This window comes from Hyla sarda, chromosome 3 (genome assembly GCF_029499605.1).
Source record: "Hyla sarda isolate aHylSar1 chromosome 3, aHylSar1.hap1, whole genome shotgun sequence".
Lineage (NCBI taxonomy): Eukaryota > Metazoa > Chordata > Amphibia > Anura > Hylidae > Hyla > Hyla sarda.
This window is the reverse complement of record NC_079191.1, coordinates 94705527-94726129: the sequence shown is the minus strand read 5'-3', so window position 1 is coordinate 94726129 and position 20603 is coordinate 94705527. Positions and strand designations below refer to the sequence as shown.

Below are 20603 nucleotides of genomic sequence, written 5' to 3'. Positions count from 1 at the left end.
GCACGAAAAATCGTGCTGAAAAACTCGGCTTATACTCGAGTATATACGGTACTTTTGACTGTCCTTTCCCAGTATGTAGGCCCATGACAGATTAACAGGTACAAAATAGTACACTACTTAGATGTAGGTATGTGGTATGCACTTATGAAGGCAGAAAAATGCGCTACAGTATGCTTAAAAAACATATTGGAGTAAAACACCAGCCTGTAATTACTTTTGGCTGTCCATTCACAGTATGTAGGCCCTTGACAGATTAACAGGTACAAAATAGCACACTACTTAGATGTAGGTATGTAGTATGCACTTATGAGGGCAGAAAAATGCGCTACTGTACGCGTCAAAAATAATTTGAGTAAAACCCCAGCTGGTGATTACTTTTAGCTGTCCTTTCACAGTATGTAGGCCCTTGACAGATTATTAGGACAAACAGTACACCACTTAGATGTAGGTATGTGCTATGCACTTATGATGGCAAAAAAATGCGCTACAGTAAGCTTAAAAAACATATTGGAGTAAAACACCAGCCGGAGAATACTTTTGGCTGTCCTTTCACAGTATCTAGGCCCTTGACACATGTATAAAATAGTACACTACTTAGATGTAGGTATGTGGTATGCACCGATGAGGGTAGAAAAATGCACTACAGTACGGTTCTCACATTCACTGTGTACTAAAACCCAAAATTTCACAAAGGCTCTCTCTCAAATACTATTAGAAATGGACTGCTGGGTATGGATTATACCATCTACAGACTAGTATAACCAGCAGACCAGTTGTTATGGAACAAAGACACAGATTTACCCTAAAAATGATTTCTCCCTCCTCTGAAAATGTTTCTGCAGCTGAGGCGACACACAGCTCTCTGCCCCTCTCTGTAATACAATGCTGTTCACAGTGACTGAGGGTTAATCGCTGCAGTAAAAATTTATTTCTGTGCAAAAACGCTGTGCTCTGTGTCCAACAGAAGGCTCTGAGGTGACTAGGATGTGAAACGCTGCTGGAATTAGCTTTTCTGTTTAACACACAGCGATATCTGTCCTATCTCTCTGCAGTGTAATGAAGGAAATGACGAGCCGAATATGGCTGCTGAATATATAGGGCTGTGATATCACAGGGGTGACTGGCTACTGATAGGCTGCATCCTGCATGTGATTCAGGGTCATTCCGCCCACCCGACTTGCCTTCCCGCCTTCCTTGCCCCATGTCCTGACATGTGGATCCACCATTTTAGATGCCCTGGAGCCTGGACCGCACTAAATGGAGTTTAATAAAGTGATTAAGCGAGTCAGCGTGGCCTGAATCTATAGTCTGTCAAGTTACTGCAAGTCCCAGCAAGCTGTGAGGTCCCCTGTGTTACTGGTCACCTCTCTGGGATCCTGGCCGAACTGTATAGACTGTACCATCTGTCTACCTCAGTAAAAGCTACCGTTGACCTTAACTTGGCCTTGGGCTATTATTTGCCCCTGCCTAACCTAGGACTAACGGAGCTACCTTCGGCTTAAACCACGCCCTGGCATCACTCACACGAAGGGGTTAATACCATCTGCCCCTTACACCTCACCTCACACCCCGTGGCTCACCACAGAAGCACAGTGGACCAACACCAGCAGATGACATGGCTCTCCAAATCATAGTAATTGGGGGGGCTTTGGGGTTTTCATGAGCTGTAAGCGATAATCATCACAATTATGACAAATCACGGCTTGAACTATCTTGCTTTGCATGTAATGAGTCTCTCTCAAATATTAGTTTCACCTTTTAAGTTCCATTACTGAAATAAATGAACTTTGCACGATATTCTAATTTTTCGAGTTTCACCTGTATATTGTCTATACACAGTATATATCAATATACAGAGCATACAACTACACTTTTACCCACACTGGTATGTCTAAACATACATACAAAGACATCCCACACTAAATCCATAGGCATTATTATGGAGCCCTACTTTTTATAATTATAACAGCTTCTGGTGTTCTGGGAAGACTTTCTACAAGATTTTTGGCTTTCAATCTCCTTTCTAGTTTATCTATGAAACATTATAAAAGATTTCTGTGTTAGGACACTCATCATAATGTACATTGCTGCTTGTTGATAAAAGTGTACAATAGTTTACTATGTGGACAATGACATAACAGTAAATGTCCATGCTGATGGTGCTATCCAAGTGGGGTCTCAATCTTCATGAGTTAAATCTGCTTTTAACCCCTAGTTGACACGTGTCATACATGTAGTGCACAGCAACCTACATGTATGCCACACCGTTCCGCGATCACCACGTCGCCAGACACGGTGATCGGAACCAGCAGGCTGCTGTTATCAGCAGTCAGGAGCTCATGGATAATGGTGGACATCAGCAATCCCGCTGCTGTCTGTCATTAACCCTTTAGATGCGGTGATAAATACTGGTCATAGCATCTGAAGTATTGCGGTGGTGTTTAGACACACCTCTAAACACCCGTGGTGCACCCGCAGTGGTCTGATATGTTAAGATGGCGACGAAGATTGTAGATAACACTGATTAGTGCCATGCATATGCATAGCACTGTTTAGTATTTGCAATCCGAAGGTTGAAATTAATAGTCCCCTGTGGGACAAAAACGTGTAAAAAAAGTGTTAAAATGATTTAAATAAAAGTAAATAAGCCCCTCCCCCATTATAAATTAATTCCCGCTCTTCGCTTTTTATCAATTAAAAGATAAAAAGAAAAGAAAAGAAATCAACATAGTTGGTATCGACCCATGCGTAAATGTCCAAACTTTTAACATATAATGTTAATGGCTCCGAACCGTGAACAGTGCAAATGTTAAAAAAAAGTCCGATAGAAATATTTAATAAAATGTGATCGCAAAGTCACATATACGCAAATGTGGTACCAATAAAAACTACAGATCACGGTGCAAAATATAAGCTTTAATGCAGCCCCATATATGGAAAAATGAGAAAGTTATACAGTAGATATAATATCATTAATTAATATAGTAAGTGTGGTGAGGGTGTGATGAGGACAGATGTTATTACCCTAGGGGCAGATGGCATTAACCTCTTGTGTTCATGATGTCAGAGCATGGTTTAACCTCCACACCACCCGAAGATATGCCGCTGAATCCTGGGCTAGGCACGGGGCGAATAATGACTCCCCCGCCAAGTCACGGAACAAAGGCAGCTTTACTGAGGTAGACAGGTGTAATAGTCTTGACAGCTCATTTAGGCCCAAGGAGGTGACCAGTGACTTCAGAGACTCTAGGGCTCGCTGGGACTTATAGTGGATTTGGACAATTTGCTGCAAGCCCACACTGACTATACAGACTGATCTTGACTGACTTGACTAGACTGACTTCACCCCGTATGTAGCTTACCAGGTTTTGACATTCACCTGTGGGGCACTGGATTAGTGGAAGCGTGGCTGCGTGGTAGGCCTTGGGCCTCCTCAGCAGACCAGACACTCTCTCAGGACTTGACTTCACTGACCTCAGAACTCAAAAGACTGAACTAGCTCCTCCCAGGGTTTTTTATGGGGGAGACTCTGGAGGGGTCCCATAGGTCACCCTATAAGTCACATGATCACTGGTACCTTCCTTGGTTACAACACATGACTACAGTATTTAAAGGCACTTAACAAGACATATACACTACAATAGATTATACCAGATATGATTAACCATTTAATATATACAAGGGGAGAGGGGACCGAAAGGGAGTCCGCCTGACAGGGCAGCAAGGGTACAGGGGTGCAACTCCTGTACTGGACCACCACATAAGCATATAGTAACATTAATCTAGTAAGACGAGATTTACCAAACCAAAGTCTTAAAGTTTTCCTGTTGTTTCAGGTGACTTTTCAGAATCAGCTGTCATGTGTGCATCTGAGGAATAACAGTATTCCTGACCATATTTCTTGTATTCTATATTTTCACCATTTCCCTCCTCTGCAGGCACTAGTTTTCAGTCTTCTTTAATCTCTAGAGTGGGCCGAGAATAGCTTCTATGATGTCCCTATACACAGCACAAAGCAAACAGAGAATATTCTGTTCTCCTGTCTCTTATCTCTCACACACACAAAGGCAACATAACCGACTTTTTCAAAGAGAGACGTCTATTTCTCTGCATAGAAGTCAATGCAGAGAAATGTACGGATCTTTTGGCCGGCCGGGAAGTGGAGAGCAATGCCTCCTGCTTCCCTGGCTCATAGATCACGATCGCAGAGTGTCCCAGGAGTGAGAATTTTACTATGTATTGAAACCTTTCATTTTACCATAAACTGTATGGCAAAAAAAAAAAAGTATTATTTTGAGGAAAAATTAAAAAAAGAAAAACGCAATTTTTTCATATACAGGAATGTATGAGGGCTAATTTTTGTGACATTATCTGTAGTTTTTATTAGTACCAGTGTTGTTTAGATTTTTTTTATCGCTTTTTATAAAAAAAATTCTATTATATGATAAAAAAAAATCTATATCTTTTATGTTTACGCTTTATGTTTATCGTACATTTATCGTACGTTGATCATTGACATATTTTAATAGATCGGACTTTTCTGCGAGAGGCATTACCAAGTATGTTGAGTTAATAATATTTTTTGCTCATTTTTTGTAAAGTGGGAAAAGAGGGGAATTTTATTTTTTATTGTGGTGGGGCTTATTTATTTTTATTAAAACTCTTATTGCTTCTTTTTTATTGCAATCTTTAGATTGCTAATTGTTACGCCGAGCGCTCCGGGTCCCCGCTCCTCCCCGGAGCGCTCGCAACATCCTCGCTACTGCAGCGCCCCGGTCAGATCTACTGACCGGGTGCGCTGCGATACCGCCTCCAGCCGGGATGCGATTCGCGATGCGGGTGGCGCCCGCTCGCGATGCGCACCCCGGCTCCCGTACCTGACTCGCTCTCCGTCGGTCCTGTCCCGGCGCGCGCGGCCCCGCTCCCTAGGGCGCGCGCGCGCCGGGTCTCTGCGATTTAAAGGGCCACTGCGCCACTGATTGGCGCAGTTGGTCTAATTAGTGTGTTCACCTGTGCACTCCCTATGTATACCTCACTTCCCCTGCACTCCCTCGCCGGATCTTGTTGCCATTGTGCCAGTGAAAGCGTTTCCTTGTGTGTTCCTAGCCTGTGTTCCAGACCTCCTGCCGTTGCCCCTGACTACGATCCTTGCTGCCTGCCCCGACCTTCTGCTACGTCCGACCTTGCTCTTGTCTACTCCCTTGTACCGCGCCTATCTTCAGCAGTCAGAGAGGTTGAGCCGTTGCTAGTGGATACGACCTGGTTACTACCGCCGGTGCAAGTCCATCCCGCTTTGCGGCGGGCTCTGGTGAATACCAGTAGTAACTTAGAACCGGTCCACTAGCACGGTCCACGCCAATCCCTCTCTGGCACAGAGGATCCACCTCCTGCCAGCCGAATCGTGACAGTAGATCCGGCCATGGATCCCGCTGAAGTTCCACTGCCAGTTGTCGCCGACCTCACCACGGTGGTCGCCCAGCAGTCGCAACAGATAGCGCAACAAGGCCACCAGCTGTCTCAACTGACCGTGATGCTACAGCAGCTACTACCACAGCTTCAGCAATCATCTCCTCCGCCAGCTCCTGCACCTCCTCCGCAGCGAGTGGCCGCTTCCGGCCTACGACTATCCTTGCCGGATAAATTTGATGGGGACTCTAAGTTTTGCCGTGGCTTTCTTTCACAATGTTCCCTGCACTTGGAGATGATGTCGGACCAGTTTCCTACTGAAAGGTCTAAGGTGGCTTTCATAGTCAGCCTTCTGTCTGGGAAAGCTCTGTCATGGGCCACACCGCTCTGGGACCGCAATGACCCCGTCACTGCCTCTGTACACTCCTTCTTCTCGGAAATTCGAAGTGTCTTTGAGGAACCTGCCCGAGCCTCTTCTGCTGAGACTGCCCTGCTGAACCTGGTCCAGGGTAATTCTTCCGTTGGCGAGTACGCCATCCAATTCCGTACTCTTGCTTCCGAATTATCCTGGAATAATGAGGCCCTCTGTGCGACCTTTAAAAAAGGCCTATCCAGCAACATTAAAGATGTTCTGGCCGCACGAGAAATTCCTGCTAACCTGCATGAACTCATTCATCTAGCCACTCGCATTGACATGCGTTTTTCCGAAAGGCGTCAGGAGCTCCGCCAGGATATGGACTTTGTTCGCACAAGGCGTTTTTTCTCCCCGGCTCCTCTCTCCTCTGGTCCTCTGCAATCCGTTCCTGTGCCTCCCGCCGTGGAGGCTATGCAAGTTGACCGGTCTCGCTTGACACCTCAAGAGAGGACACGACGCCGCATGGAGAATCTTTGCCTGTACTGTGCCGGTACCGAACACTTCCTGAAGGATTGTCCTATCCGTCCTCCCCGCCTGGAAAGACGTACGCCGACTCCGCACAAAGGTGAGACAGTTCTTGATGTCAACTCTGCTTCTCCACGCCTTACTGTGCCTGTGCTGATATCTGCCTCTACCTTCTCCTTCTCTACTATGGCCTTCTTGGATTCCGGATCTGCAGGAAATTTTATTTTGGCCTCTCTCATCAACAGGTTCAACATCCCGGTGACCAGTCTCGCCAGACCCCTCTACATCAATTGTGTTAACAATGAAAGATTGGACTGTACCGTGCGTTACCGCACGGAGCCCCTCCTAATGTGCATCGGACCTCATCACGAAAAAATTGAGTTTTTGGTCCTCTCCAATTGCACTTCCGAAATTCTCCTTGGACTACCGTGGCTTCAACGCCATTCCCCAACCCTTGATTGGTCCACAGGAGAGATCAAGAGCTGGGGTACTTCTTGTTTCAAGGACTGTCTTAAACCGGTTCCCAGTACTCCCTGCCGTGACCCTGTGGTTCCCCCTGTAACCGGTCTCCCTAAGGGTTATATGGACTATGCTGACGTATTTTGCAAAAAACAAGCTGAGACTTTACCTCCTCACAGGCCTTATGACTGTCCTATTGACCTCCTCCCGGGCACTACTCCACCCCGGGGCAGAATTTATCCTCTGTCCGCCCCAGAGACTCTTGCTATGTCTGAATACATCCAGGAAAATTTAAAAAAGGGGTTTATCCGCAAATCCTCCTCTCCTGCCGGAGCTGGATTTTTCTTTGTGTCCAAAAAAGATGGCTCCCTACGTCCTTGCATTGATTTCCGCGGACTTAATAAAATCACGGTAAAGAACCACTACCCCCTACCTCTTATCTCAGAACTCTTTGATCGCCTTCAAGGTGCCCACATCTTTACCAAACTGGACTTAAGAGGTGCTTATAATCTCATCCGCATCAGGGAGGGGGACGAATGGAAAACTGCATTTAACACCAGAGATGGACACTTTGAGTATCTGGTCATGCCCTTAGGCCTGTGCAACGCCCCTGCCGTCTTCCAAGACTTTGTTAATGACATTTTTTGGGATCTCTTATATTCCTGTGTTGTTGTGTATCTGGACGATATTCTGATTTTTTCTGCCAACTTAGAAGAACATCGCCAGCATGTCCGCATGGTTCTTCAGAGACTTCGAGACAATCAACTTTATGCCAAAATGGAGAAATGTCTGTTTGAATGTCAATCTCTTCCTTTCCTAGGATACTTGGTCTCTGGCCAGGGACTACAAATGGACCCAGATAAACTCTCTGCCGTCTTAGATTGGCCACGCCCCTCCGGACTCCGTGCTATCCAACGTTTTTTGGGGTTCGCCAATTATTACAGACAATTTATTCCACATTTTTCCACTATTGTGGCTCCTATCGTGGCTTTAACCAAGAAGAATGCCAATCCTAAGTCCTGGTCTCCCCAAGCGGAAGACGCATTTAAACGGCTCAAGTCTGCCTTTTCTTCTGCTCCCGTGCTCTCCAGACCTGACCCATCTAAACCCTTCCTATTGGAGGTTGATGCCTCCTCAGTGGGAGCTGGAGCGGTCCTTCTACAAAAAAAATTCTTCCGGGCATGCTGTTACTTGTGGTTTTTTTTCTAGGACCTTCTCTCCGGAGGAGAGGAACTACTCCATCGGGGATCGAGAACTACTGGCCATTAAATTGGCACTTGAGGAATGGAGGCATCTGCTGGAGGGATCAAAATTTCCAGTTATCATTTACACCGATCACAAGAATCTCTCCTATCTCCAGTCTGCCCAACGGCTGAATCCTCGCCAGGCCAGGTGGTCGTTGTTCTTTGCCCGTTTTAACTTTGAAATTCATTTTCGCCCTGCCGACAAGAACATTAGGGCCGATGCTCTCTCTCGTTCCTCGGATGCCTCGGAAGTAGAGGTCTCTCCGCAACACATCATTCCTCCTGACTGTCTGATCTCCACTTCTCCAGCCTCCATCAGGCAAACTCCTCCAGGGAAGACCTTCGTTTCTCCACGCCAACGTCTCGGGATTCTCAAATGGGGTCACTCCTCCCACCTCGCAGGCCATGCGGGCATCAAAAAGTCCTTGCAACTCATCTCTCGTTTCTATTGGTGGCCGACTCTGGAGACGGATGTTGTTGATTTTGTGCGGGCCTGTACTGTCTGTGCCCGGGATAAGACTCCTCGCCAGAAGCCTGCTGGTCTCCTTCATCCTCTGCCTGTCCCCGAACAGCCTTGGTCTCTGATTGGTATGGACTTTATTACAGACTTACCCCCATCCCGTGGCAACACTGTTGTTTGGGTGGTCGTTGATCGATTTTCCAAGATGGCACATTTTATTCCTCTTCCTGGTCTTCCTTCAGCGCCTCAGTTGGCAAAACAATTTTTTGTACACATTTTTCGTCTTCACGGTTTGCCCACGCAGATCGTCTCGGATAGAGGCATCCAATTCGTGTCAAAATTCTGGAGGGCTCTCTGTAAACAACTCAAGATTAAATTAAACTTCTCTTCTGCTTATCATCCTCAATCCAATGGGCAAGTAGAAAGAATTAACCAGGTCCTGGGTGACTATTTACGGCATTTTGTTTCCTCCCGCCAGGATGACTGGGCAGATCTTCTACCATGGGCCGAATTCTCGTACAACTTCAGAGTCTCTGAATCTTCTGCTAAATCCCCATTTTTCGTGGTGTACGGCCGTCACCCTATTCCCCCCCTCCCTACTCCCTTGCCCTCTGGTTTGCCCGCTGTGGATGAAGTGACTCGTGATCTTTCCACCATATGGAAAGAGACCCAAAATTCTCTTTTACAGGCTTCATCTCGCATGAAAAAGTTTGCCGATAAGAAAAGAAGAGCTCCCCCCATTTTTGCTCCCGGAGACAAGGTATGGCTCTCCGCTAAATATGTCCGCTTCCGTGTCCCCAGCTACAAACTGGGACCACGCTATCTTGGTCCTTTCAAAATCTTGTGCCAAATTAATCCTGTCTCTTACAAACTTCTTCTTCCTCCTTCTCTTCGTATTCCCAATGCCTTTCATGTCTCTCTCCTTAAACCACTCATCATCAACCGTTTCTCTCCCAAACTTGTTTCTCCCACTCCTGTTTCCGGTTCTTCTGACATCTTCTCCGTGAAGGAGATACTGGCCTCCAAGACGGTCAGAGGGAGAAAAATTTTTTTGGTTGATTGGGAGGGCTGTGGTCCTGAAGAGAGATCCTGGGAACCTGAGAACAACATCCTAGACAAAAGTCTGGTCCTCAGGTTCTCAGGCTCCAAGAAGAGGGGGAGACCCAAGGGGGGGGGGGTACTGTTTCGCCGAGCGCTCCGGGTCCCCGCTCCTCCCCGGAGCGCTCGCAACATCCTCGCTACTGCAGCGCCCCGGTCAGATCTACTGACCGGGTGCGCTGCGATACCGCCTCCAGCCGGGATGCGATTCGCGATGCGGGTGGCGCCCGCTCGCGATGCGCACCCCGGCTCCCGTACCTGACTCGCTCTCCGTCGGTCCTGTCCCGGCGCGCGCGGCCCCGCTCCCTAGGGCGCGTGCGCGCCGGGTCTCTGCGATTTAAAGGGCCACTGCGCCACTGATTGGCGCAGTTGGTCTAATTAGTGTGTTCACCTGTGCACTCCCTATGTATACCTCACTTCCCCTGCACTCCCTCGCCGGATCTTGTTGCCATTGTGCCAGTGAAAGCGTTTCCTTGTGTGTTCCTAGCCTGTGTTCCAGACCTCCTGCCGTTGCCCCTGACTACGATCCTTGCTGCCTGCCCCGACCTTCTGCTACGTCCGACCTTGCTCTTGTCTACTCCCTTGTACCGCGCCTATCTTCAGCAGTCAGAGAGGTTGAGCCGTTGCTAGTGGATACGACCTGGTTACTACCGCCGGTGCAAGTCCATCCCGCTTTGCGGCGGGCTCTGGTGAATACCAGTAGTAACTTAGAACCGGTCCACTAGCACGGTCCACGCCAATCCCTCTCTGGCACAGAGGATCCACCTCCTGCCAGCCGAATCGTGACACTAATACTGATCAGTGCTGTGCATAGGCATAGCATTGATCAATGTTATCTGAGATTTACTTATCTGGTCTGCTCGAAGGCAGACCAGAGAAGAAGACCCCATGATGACGGCAGGAGGCAGGTAAGGAGACCTCCGTCCGCTATCTTAGCTGATCTGATTCCGTGTCACAGGCAATCAGATAAGGCACAGGAACTGCCACATTGCTGCAGATGCCACAATCAGTAGTTATTAGGGCATCTGAGGGGCATCTGTCCATCATTACTGGCTGCTGATAGCAGACGGGACCCACGGTCTATCATGTGAGTGCAGCACCTGTACTCACTTCCTAGCCGCAGCAGGAGGCAGGACGTACATGTACGTCCTGGGGCACTGAGACCCAGGCACCCAGAGCATTCCTAAAGTAACTAACTGGACAGTAAGGTTTAAAAACCAAGTCTGTGGTATTCAGTTTATGTCTATGTAGCTGGACATTTTGGAGGAAATTTTTTGCAATTCAGACCATTGTCCCTTTATGCATTAACTCTGGGATTCTTTTACCGATTATTCTGATTCTAAGACTGTTTTTTCATGACATATTCTACTTTAACATAGTGGTAAATTTTCATTGTTACTTGCATCCTTTCTTGGTGAAAAATGCCAAAATGTCATGAAAATTTTGAAAATATATCATTTTTCTAACTTTGAAACTCTCTGCTTGTAAGAAAAATGGATATTCCAAATAAATTATATATTGTTTCACATATACAATATGTCTACTTTATTTTGGCATCATAAAGTTAGACATTAGAGGGCTTCAAAATTCAGCAACAATTTTCCAATTTTTCACGAAAATTTCAATATCTGAATTTTTCAGGGACCAGTTCAGTTTTGAAGTGGATTTGAGGGGCTTTTATGTTAGAAATACCCCATAAATTCCCTTATTATAAAAACTGCACCCCTCAAAGTATTCAAAATGACATTCAGAAAGTGTGTTAACCCTTTAGGTGTTTCACAGGAATAAAACTTAACTTTTAATATTGTATTTAAAATTAATCACCATAATAAACATGAGCCCTTTACCATATAAAAATAGATTGCAGGCAGCCGTAAAAAAAAACTGTCAATAGTCAGCTGCCAAATCTCCTATATATAGTACCTATAGTTATCTCACATATCAGGATTTAGGCTAAGTTTCCAGTTGGTTAATTTTTCTGGCAGTTTTTGGATATCTGCCACTGCAGTTTTTTGAGCCAAAGCTAGAAATGTGTTCAAAAGGAATAGGACATATAAAGGAAGGACTTTCACTTCTCCTCCCTTATGGATCAACTTCTGACTTTGGCTCAAAAACTGCAGTGGCAGATCTCCAAAAACTGCCAGAAAAATAACCAAGTGGAAACTTAGCCTTACAGAACAAGATCTTATAATTAACCTCTTCAGGACACAGGGCGTATGGATACGCCCTTCATTCCGAGTCCTTAAGGACCAAGGGCGTATCCATACGTCCGTGGGAAGTCCGGTCCCCACCGCTAGCCGGTTGGGGACCGGAGCCGGATGCCTGCTGAAATCATTCAGCAGGCACCCTGGCACATCGCCCAGGGGGTCCTGAGACCCCCCATGTCGGCGATCGGAGAAAATCGCATGTCAATTCAGACATGCGATTTTCTCCAATTCCGGGCTGATCGGGTCTCTGGTGACCCGATCACCCGGAAAATAGGGCTGATCGGAGCTGTCAGCAACAGCCCCGATCAGCCTAAAGGATAGGAGTGAGGTCGCAAAGCTGCGATCTCCTCCTATCCCCTGCCATTACTCAGAACGGAGTTCTGACCAATGGCAGCACAAGACAGGGGGTTGCCATGACAACCCCCGTTCTGCCCGCCCTTGGATGTCGGGGGGCTCTGGGAAGAAGATGGAGGCCGTACCTGCAGGAGAAGATGCCTGGGGACCTGGGATCTTCGCTGGAGCCTGCTGGATCTTTGCTGAGGTAGGGAATCGACAGTGAATTGAAAGTGAAAGTAAATCGATCTTTACTGTGGCAACCACTAGGGGGGCCAAACTGCAACTCCCAGCATGCCCAGACAGCAAAAAGCTGTCTGGGCATGCTGGGAGTTGTAGTTTTGCAACATCTGGAGGGTCACAGTTTGGAGACCACTGTTACAGTGGTGCCCAAACAGTAGCCCTCCAGATGTTGCCAAACTACAACTCTCAGCATGCCTCGAATGCCCAGGCATGCTGGGAGTTGTAGTTCTGTAACATCTGTCCCTTCAGATTTAGCAATTTTCATGACATTTTTGAAAATTGCTGCTCTACTTTCAAAAGTAAAAATATGTCCATTTTATGATGCCAACATAAAGTGGACATATTGTATTTGTGAAGAAAAATAAAATTTATTTGGAATATTCATTTTCCTTACAATTAGAGAGCTTCAAAGTTAGAAAAATGCAAAATTTTCAAAATTTTCATGACATTTTGGGATTTTTCACCAAAAAAGGATGCAATTAACGCCAAAAATTTACCACCAAAATAAAGTAAAATATGTCACAAAAAAAACTATCTCAGAATCAGAATATTCGGTAAAAGCATTTTCACGTTATTAATTCGTAAAATGACGGTGGTCATAATTGCGAAAAAGGGCTCAGTCCTTAAGGTGAAAAAGGGCTGCGTCCTTAAGGGGTTAATTATAATGTATCAAGATAAATATTTGCCTGCAACGCGTTTCTGTTAGCTGGTTCTTTCTGACGTCATCAGGATGGCAAATGCATGTATAGCTGCTTATATTTAGCATTAGATGGCTTATGTACGTAGTACTCAAAATAAACTAATATCACACAAAAGATCTCTTTAAGAAAAGGTGACACCTGCAAAAGAAAAGTATACAAAACATATACTATCACATGCACCAATGGATTTATCCTTTGCCCCCAATCAGAGAGCCTGTAAGGAAAAAATAACATGTGCATATCCTTTATTATAGAGACAAATCCATAAGGGGCGTTTATGATCACAATAATAATAATTTATTTATATAGCGCCTACAGATTCCGCAGCGCTATGTGATGTATTCAGCTCATATATCATCCATCTACTACAGCCTCCAAGGTGTCATTGCAGGGTCAGGGCAGGACGGTTAAGGTATCGTCATACAGCCTCGGCGCTGAGCAGAACCTGCTCTGTAGCAGGGAGCCGATACTTCCGGGCAGTAGCAGCCAGAAGTATCGGCTCCCCATACAGAGCAGGTTCTGCTCAGCGCTTAGGCTGTATGACGATACCTTAAAGGGGTATTCCAGGAAAAAAACTCTTTTTTTTTATATCAACTGGCTCCAGAAAGTTAAACAGATTTGTAAATTACTTCTATTAAAAAAATCTTAATCCTTCCAATAATTATTAGCTGCTGAAGTTGTGTTGTTCTTTTCTGTCTGACAACAGTGCTCTCTGCTGACATCTCTGCTTGTCTCGGTAACTGCACAGAGTAGAAGAGGTTTGCTATGGGGATTTGCTTCTAAACTGGGCGGTTTCCAAGACACGTGTCATCAGAGAGCACTTAGACAGAAAAGAACAACTCAACTTCATCAGCTCATAAGTACTGAAAGGATTAAAAAAATTTAATAGAAGTAATTTACAAATCTGTTTAACTTTCTGGAGCCAGTTGATATTTAACAAAAAGTTTTATCCTGGATTACCCCTTTAACCGTCCTGCCCTGACCCTGCAATAACACCTTGGAGGCTTTAGTAGATGAATGATATATGAGCTGAATACATCACATGATCATAAACGCCCCTTATGGATTTGTCTCTATAATACAGGATATGCACGTGTTATTTTTTCCTTACAGGCTCTCTCATTAGGGGCAAAGGATAAATCCATTGGTGCATGTGATAGTATATGTTTTGCATACTTTTCTTTTGCAGGTATCACCTTTTCCTAAAGAGATCTTTTGTGTGATATAAGTTTATTCTGAGTACTACTTACATAAGCCATCTAATGCTAAATATAAGTAGCTATACATGCATTTGCCATCCTGATGACGTCAGCAAGAACCAGCTAACAGAAACGCGTTGTGGGCAAATATTTATCTTGATACATTATTATCAATTATAAGATCTCGTTCTGTAAATCCTGAGATGTGAGATAACTAATCAGGTACTATGTATAGGAGATTTGGCAGCTGACTATAGACGGTTATTTTTACGGCTACCTACAACCTATTTTTATATGGTAAAGGGCTCACATTTATTACGGTGATTAATTTTAGTAACAATATTAAAAGCTAAGTTTTAGGCACTATCCCTTTAAATATTATTTTTTGATTTCTAATTGCTGGATAGATTACACCTAGTGTGGTCGATGGGACCAGAAAAAATAACCATAATTTACATATGTTTCACAGGAATAGCAGCAAAGTGAAAGATAAAATTCTAAATCTTAATTTTTTACACTCGCATGTTCTTGCAGAGCCATTTTTAAAATTTTTACCAGGCGTAAAAGGAGAGAAATCCCCCCCAAATTTGTAACCTCATTTCTCCCGAGTAAGGAAATACCTCATACGTGGATGTAAAAGCCCTCCGGGGGTGCACTAGAGGGCTCAGAAGGTAAGGAGCGACAATGGAATTTTGGAGAGTGAATTTTGCTGAAATGGTTTTTGGGGGGCATTTCGCATTTAGGAAGCCCCTATGGTGCCAGAACAGCAAAATAAAACCCCACATGGCATACTATTTTGGAAACTAGACCCCTCAAGGAACATAAAAAGGGGTACAGTGAGCCTTAACACCCCACAGGTGTTTGACGACTTTTCATTAAAGTCGGATGTGTAAACGAAAGAATTTATTTTTTCACTAAAATGCATTTCCCCCCCAAATTTGACATTTTTACAAGGGGTAATAAGAGAAAATGCCCCCCAAAATTTGTAACCCCATTTTTTCTGAGTATGGAAATACCCCATGTGTGGACGTCAAGTGCTCTGCTGGTGCACTACAATGCTCAGAAGAGAAGGAGTCACATTTGGCTTTTGGAAAGCAAATTTTGCTGAAATGGTTTTTTGGGGGCATGTCGCATTTAGGAAGCCCCTATGGTGCCAGAAAAGCAAAAAAATAAATCACATGACATGCTGTGTTGGAAACTACACCCCTCAAGGAACTTACATCCCTTTTTATGTTCCTTGAGGGGTGTAGTTTCTAAAACAGCATGCCATGTGGTTTATTTTTTTTTGCTTTTTTGACACCATAAAATGCGACATGCCCCCAAAAAACCATTTCAGCAAAATTTGCTTTCCAAAAGCCAAATGTGACTCCTTCTCTTCTGAGCATTGTAGTGCACCAGCAGAGCACTTGTAGTTTCCAAAATAGTATGCCATGTGGGGTTTTCTTTTGCTGTTCTGGCACCATAGGGGCTTCCTAAATGCGATATGCCCCCCAATAACCATTTCAGCAAAATTCACTCTCCAAAATCCCATTGTCGCTCCTTACCTTCTGAACCCTCTAGTGCACCCACGGAGCACTTTTACTTCCACGTATTAGGTATTTTCTTACTCGAGAGAAATGGGGTTACAAATTTTGGGGGGATTTCTCTCCTTTTACCCCTCGTGAAAATGTAAAAAATGGCTCTGCAAGAATGTGCGAGTGTAAAAAAAATGAAGATTTTGAATTTTCCCTTTCACTTTGCTGCTATTCCTGTGAAAGTTTTTATACAGTGAACCTGTACACCCCACAGGTGTTTGACGACTTTTCGTTAAAGTCAGATGTGTAAATTAAAAAAAAGTTTTTTTCACTAAAATGCAGCCCCACCTCCCAAATTTTACATTTTTACAATTGAAAATGTCCCCCAAAATTTGTAACCCCACTTCTTCTGGGTGTGGAAATACCCCATGTGTGGACGTCAAGTGCTCTGCTGCTGCACTACAATGCTCAGAAGAGAAGAAGGAGCACCATTGGGCTTTTGGAGAGAGAATTTGTTTGGAATGGAAGTCGGGGGCCATGAGCATTTATAAAGCCTCCGTGGTACCAGAACAGTGGACCCCCCCCCCCCCACACACACACATGAACCCATTTTGGAAAGTACACCCCTCACAGAATTTAATAAGGGGTGCAGTGAGCATTTACACCCCACTGGTGTTTGACAGATCTTTGGAACAGTGGGCTGTGCAAATGAAAAATTACATTGAGGGGTGCAGTTTCCAAAATGGGGTCACATGTGGGGGGGTCCATTGTTCTAGAACTATGGAGGCTTTGTGAACACACATGGCATTCAATTCCGGACAAATTTTCTCTCCAAAAGCCCAATGGCGCTCCTTCTCTTCTGAGCATTGTAGTTCGCCAGCAGAGCACTTTACATCCACATATGGGGTATGTTCTTACTCAGAAGAAATGGGGTACAAATTTTGGGTGGCATTTTTTTTTCCTACTTTCGCTTCAGAAAATGAAAAATATAGGGTAACACCAGCATTTTAGTTAAAAAAATATTTTTTTCATTTTCCCATCCAACTTTAACGAAAATTCGTCAAACACCTGTGGGGTGTTAAGGCTCACTATACCCCCTTGTTACGTTCCGTGAGGGGTGTAGTTTCCAAGATGGGGTCACACGTGGGTATTTATTTTTTTGTGTTTATTTCAGAACCGCTGTAAAATCAGCCACCCCTGTGCAAATCACCAATTTAGCAGCAAATGTATAAATTTTATTATATAATCAAAAGATTGCTTAACCTGATAAAAACCATAGACGTCTATACTCGTCCAATGGCCATCTTGAGCCCGCATCATACCGGCCAGCCCCCAGCTGATTCCTGTAGCTGGGGGCCGGCGTTAATAGCCGACATGCGGCTGGCTATTAACCCTTTAGATCTCCGCTGTCAAAGTTGACAGCGGGGTCTAAAGGTGCCTGTATCCTGTCCCTGGTGGTCCAGTGGGGTGGATCGCCCCCCGCAGTGCGATCACGGGGGGCTGATCCACTGCTGAGGTAGCCTGAGGGCTTACCTCTCCTCCTGTGCCTGCTCCGGTGCTCTGAATCATAGAGCCTGGCAGGGCCAGGCTGTATCAATCGAGCGTAGAGCACACTGATCATTGTGGTTCTATGGAACCATAATGATCTGTATGAGGAATCTAAAAGTCCCCTAAGGGGACTAAAAGTGTAAAAAAAAAAAGGGTTTAAGAACACATACATTAACCCCTTCCTTATTAAAAGTTTATCACCCCCCTTTTCCCAAATAAAAAATATATAAACACAATAAAAATAAACATGTGTGGTATTGCCGCATGCGTAAATGACCGAAAAATAACAATATATCATAAATTAAACTGCACGGTGAATGGCATACGCGCAATAAAAATTCCAAAGTTCAAATTAGAGAATTTTAAGTAACTTTTTATTCCATAAAAAGAAAGGAATAAACAGCGATCAAAAAGTCTGATCAAAACAAAAATGGTACAGATTAAAACTTCAGATCATGGTGCTAAAAATGAGCCCTCATACCGCCCCATATGTGGAAAAATAAAAAAGTTATAGGGGTCAGAAGAGGACAATTTTAAATGTTTTCTTACACTATGTGCTCCGGCCTCACATGGTCCCCTTACCTTCTTCTGCCGACGGGGCTGGGACTCGCATCGCGGGACACGCCCGCATGCGAGCCCCAGTCTGTCACTCTCCGGGCGTTTCTCCTGCCTCTGCCTCCACCTCTCTGCTCCGGCGTGCGTGCCCCTTCCCTTAGGGCGTGCGTGCACCGGAGCTTTAAGATTTAAAGGGCCAGTACACTCATTAGTGTAACCACCTGTGGCTTGTTTATAAATTCCTCCACCCTCCTCAGTTCTCTGCTGGATCTTTGTTGCCTTGTGCCCTAGAGAAAGCATTCCTTTGTATTGCCTTGCCGTGTACCAGATCTCCTGCTCTTGTGTCTTGACCTTGCTCCTCTGCCGCCTGCATACTGAACTCCTGCTACATCCTGACTATGCTACAGTGCCGCCTGCCCTGACCTACTGCTATCCAGACTACGAGTTGCCTCATCCCTCCTGTGCCTCGCATCTCCTCAGCCGCCTGTGTGGTCGAGCCGTGCCAGGGGTAGCGACCTGGGTGTCGCCTGCAGCTGCAAGCCCATCCTGCTTTGCGGCGGGCTCTGATGAAGACCAGCGGCACCTTAGACTCCGCTCAGGTCCAGCGGATCCACATACATCGGAGTCCTGTCTTCAGAAATGTGAGTGTTATATGTATTAATTTCCGTGCATGTAGTTATGATTTTTTCCAGAAGTAATACAAAATCAAACCTATATAAGTAGCATATCATTTTAACCCCTTAAGGACCATGGACGTAGGCGTACGTTTAAGCACCCTGGTAGTTAAGGACCAAGGACGTACGCGTACGTCCGTGGGAATTTCGGTCCCCTCCGCGCGCCGGGCATGGACCGGATCGGGGTGACTGCTGATGTCAATCAGCCGTCACCCCGCACAAATGCCCAGGGGGGTCATCGTCATGTTGGCGATCGGCGCAAATTGCAAGTGAATTCCTACTTGCGATTTGCGCGATTCCGGGTCATTACGGGTCTATGGTGACCCGGGGACCCGGAGTATAAGAGGGATCGCGGTTGTCCACGACACCCATGATCCCCCTGAAGGGATAGGAGTGAGGTGGCAGGGGTGCCACCCCTCCTATCCCTGCTATTGGTCGTATAGACGCGACGACCAATAGCAGATCGGGGGTGGGGGGGGTTAACTTTCGTTTTCCCCTTTCTGCCCACCCACAATAGGTGGGGCAGAACGGGGAAACCGACGGGGACCGGCACTGGAGTCCACTTACCCTGCGGGCGAGGCTGCGGGCGACAATCGGTGTCGGAGATCTGCGGGCGGTGATGTCGTACAGCTGGCTCCCTGGATCCTACGGAACGCGGTGAGTTGCTAGCAACATCTGGTGGGCTACAGTTTGAGACCACTATACAGTGGTCTCTATACTGTAGCACTCCAGATGTTGCAAAACTACAACACCCAGCATGCCCAGACAGCTGTTTGGGCATGCTGGGATTTGTAGTTTTGCAATAGCTGGAGGACTACAGTTTGAGACCACTATACTGTGGTCTCTAAACTGTAGCCCTCCAGATCTTGCAAAACTACAACTCCTAGCATCCCTACACAACTGTTTGCTGTCTGGGCATGCTGGGATTTGTAGTTTTGCAACATCTGGAGGGCCACAGTTTGCAGTGGTCTCTATACTGTAGCTCTCCAGATGTTGCAAAACTGCAAATCCCAGCATGACCAAACAGCTGTCTCGACATGCTCGGAGTTGTAGTTGCGTACCTCCAGCTGTTACATAACCACATCTCCCAGCATGCCCTTCGGCGATCAGTACATGCTGGGAGTTGTAGTTTTGCAACAGCTGGAGGCACACTGGTTGGAAAATACTGAGTTAGATAACAGAAACTAACTGAAGGTTTTCCAACCAGTGTGCCTCCAGCTGTTGCAAAAGTACAACTCCCAGCATGCACGGTCTGTCAGTACATGCTGGGAGTTGTAGTTTTGAAACAGCTGGAGGTTTGCCCCCCCCCCCCCCCCCCATGTGAATGTACAGGGTACATTGACACTGGTGGGCTTACAGTAAGCTTCCTGCTTTTAGTTTGGTCTGCGGCAAATTTTTCGCCGCAGCGCAAACTCCTAGCAGGGAACTCACCATAACCCGCCAGTGTGAATGTACCCTAAAAACACTACACTACACTAACATATAATAAAGGGTAAAACACTACATATACACCCCCTTACACTGCTCCCCCCCCCCCCAATGAAAATGAAAAATGTATTGTACGGCAGGGTTTCCAAAACGGAGCCACCAGCTGTTGCAAAACAACTCCCAGCATTTCTGGACAGCCACTGACTGTCCAGGCATGCTGGGAGTTTAGCAACAGCTGAAGGCACCCTGTTTGGGAATCACTGGCGTAGAATACTCCTTATGTCCACCCCTATGCAATCCCTAATTTAGTCCTCAAATGCGCATGGTGCTCTCTCACTTCAGACTCCTGTCTTATTTCAAGGAAACATTTTAGGGCCACATATGGGGTATTTCCGTACTCGGGAGAAATTACACTACAAATTTTGGGGGGCTTTTTCTCCTTTTACCCCTTATGAAAAGAAAAAGTTGGGGGCTACACCAGCCTATTAGTGTAAAAAAAAAAATTTACACTAACATGCTGGTGTTGCCCTTTACTTTTTATTTTCACAAGAGGTAAAAGGAAAAAAAAGACCCCCAAAATTTGTAACACAATTTCTCCTGAGTAAGGAAATACCCCATATGTGGGTGTAAAATGTTCTGACAACAAGGCTCAGG

General features: G+C 45.6%; 1 protein-coding gene across 3 annotated transcripts in view; it reads right to left on the bottom strand.

Annotated features, from left to right (window-relative positions):
• The window catches only part of D2HGDH (D-2-hydroxyglutarate dehydrogenase), a 94922-nt gene that overhangs the window by 49148 nt on the left and 25171 nt on the right, over positions 1 to 20603 (bottom strand). The window contains exon 1 of one of the 3 annotated variants that reach the window (XM_056564666.1): positions 1952 to 1970. The exons of the other annotated variants lie outside the window; for them this stretch is intronic. The gene's annotated coding sequence lies outside the window, so the exon portion shown is untranslated. Of the gene's footprint in view, positions 1 to 1951; positions 1971 to 20603 lie in introns of those variants that run through there. 3 annotated transcript variants of the gene reach the window in all.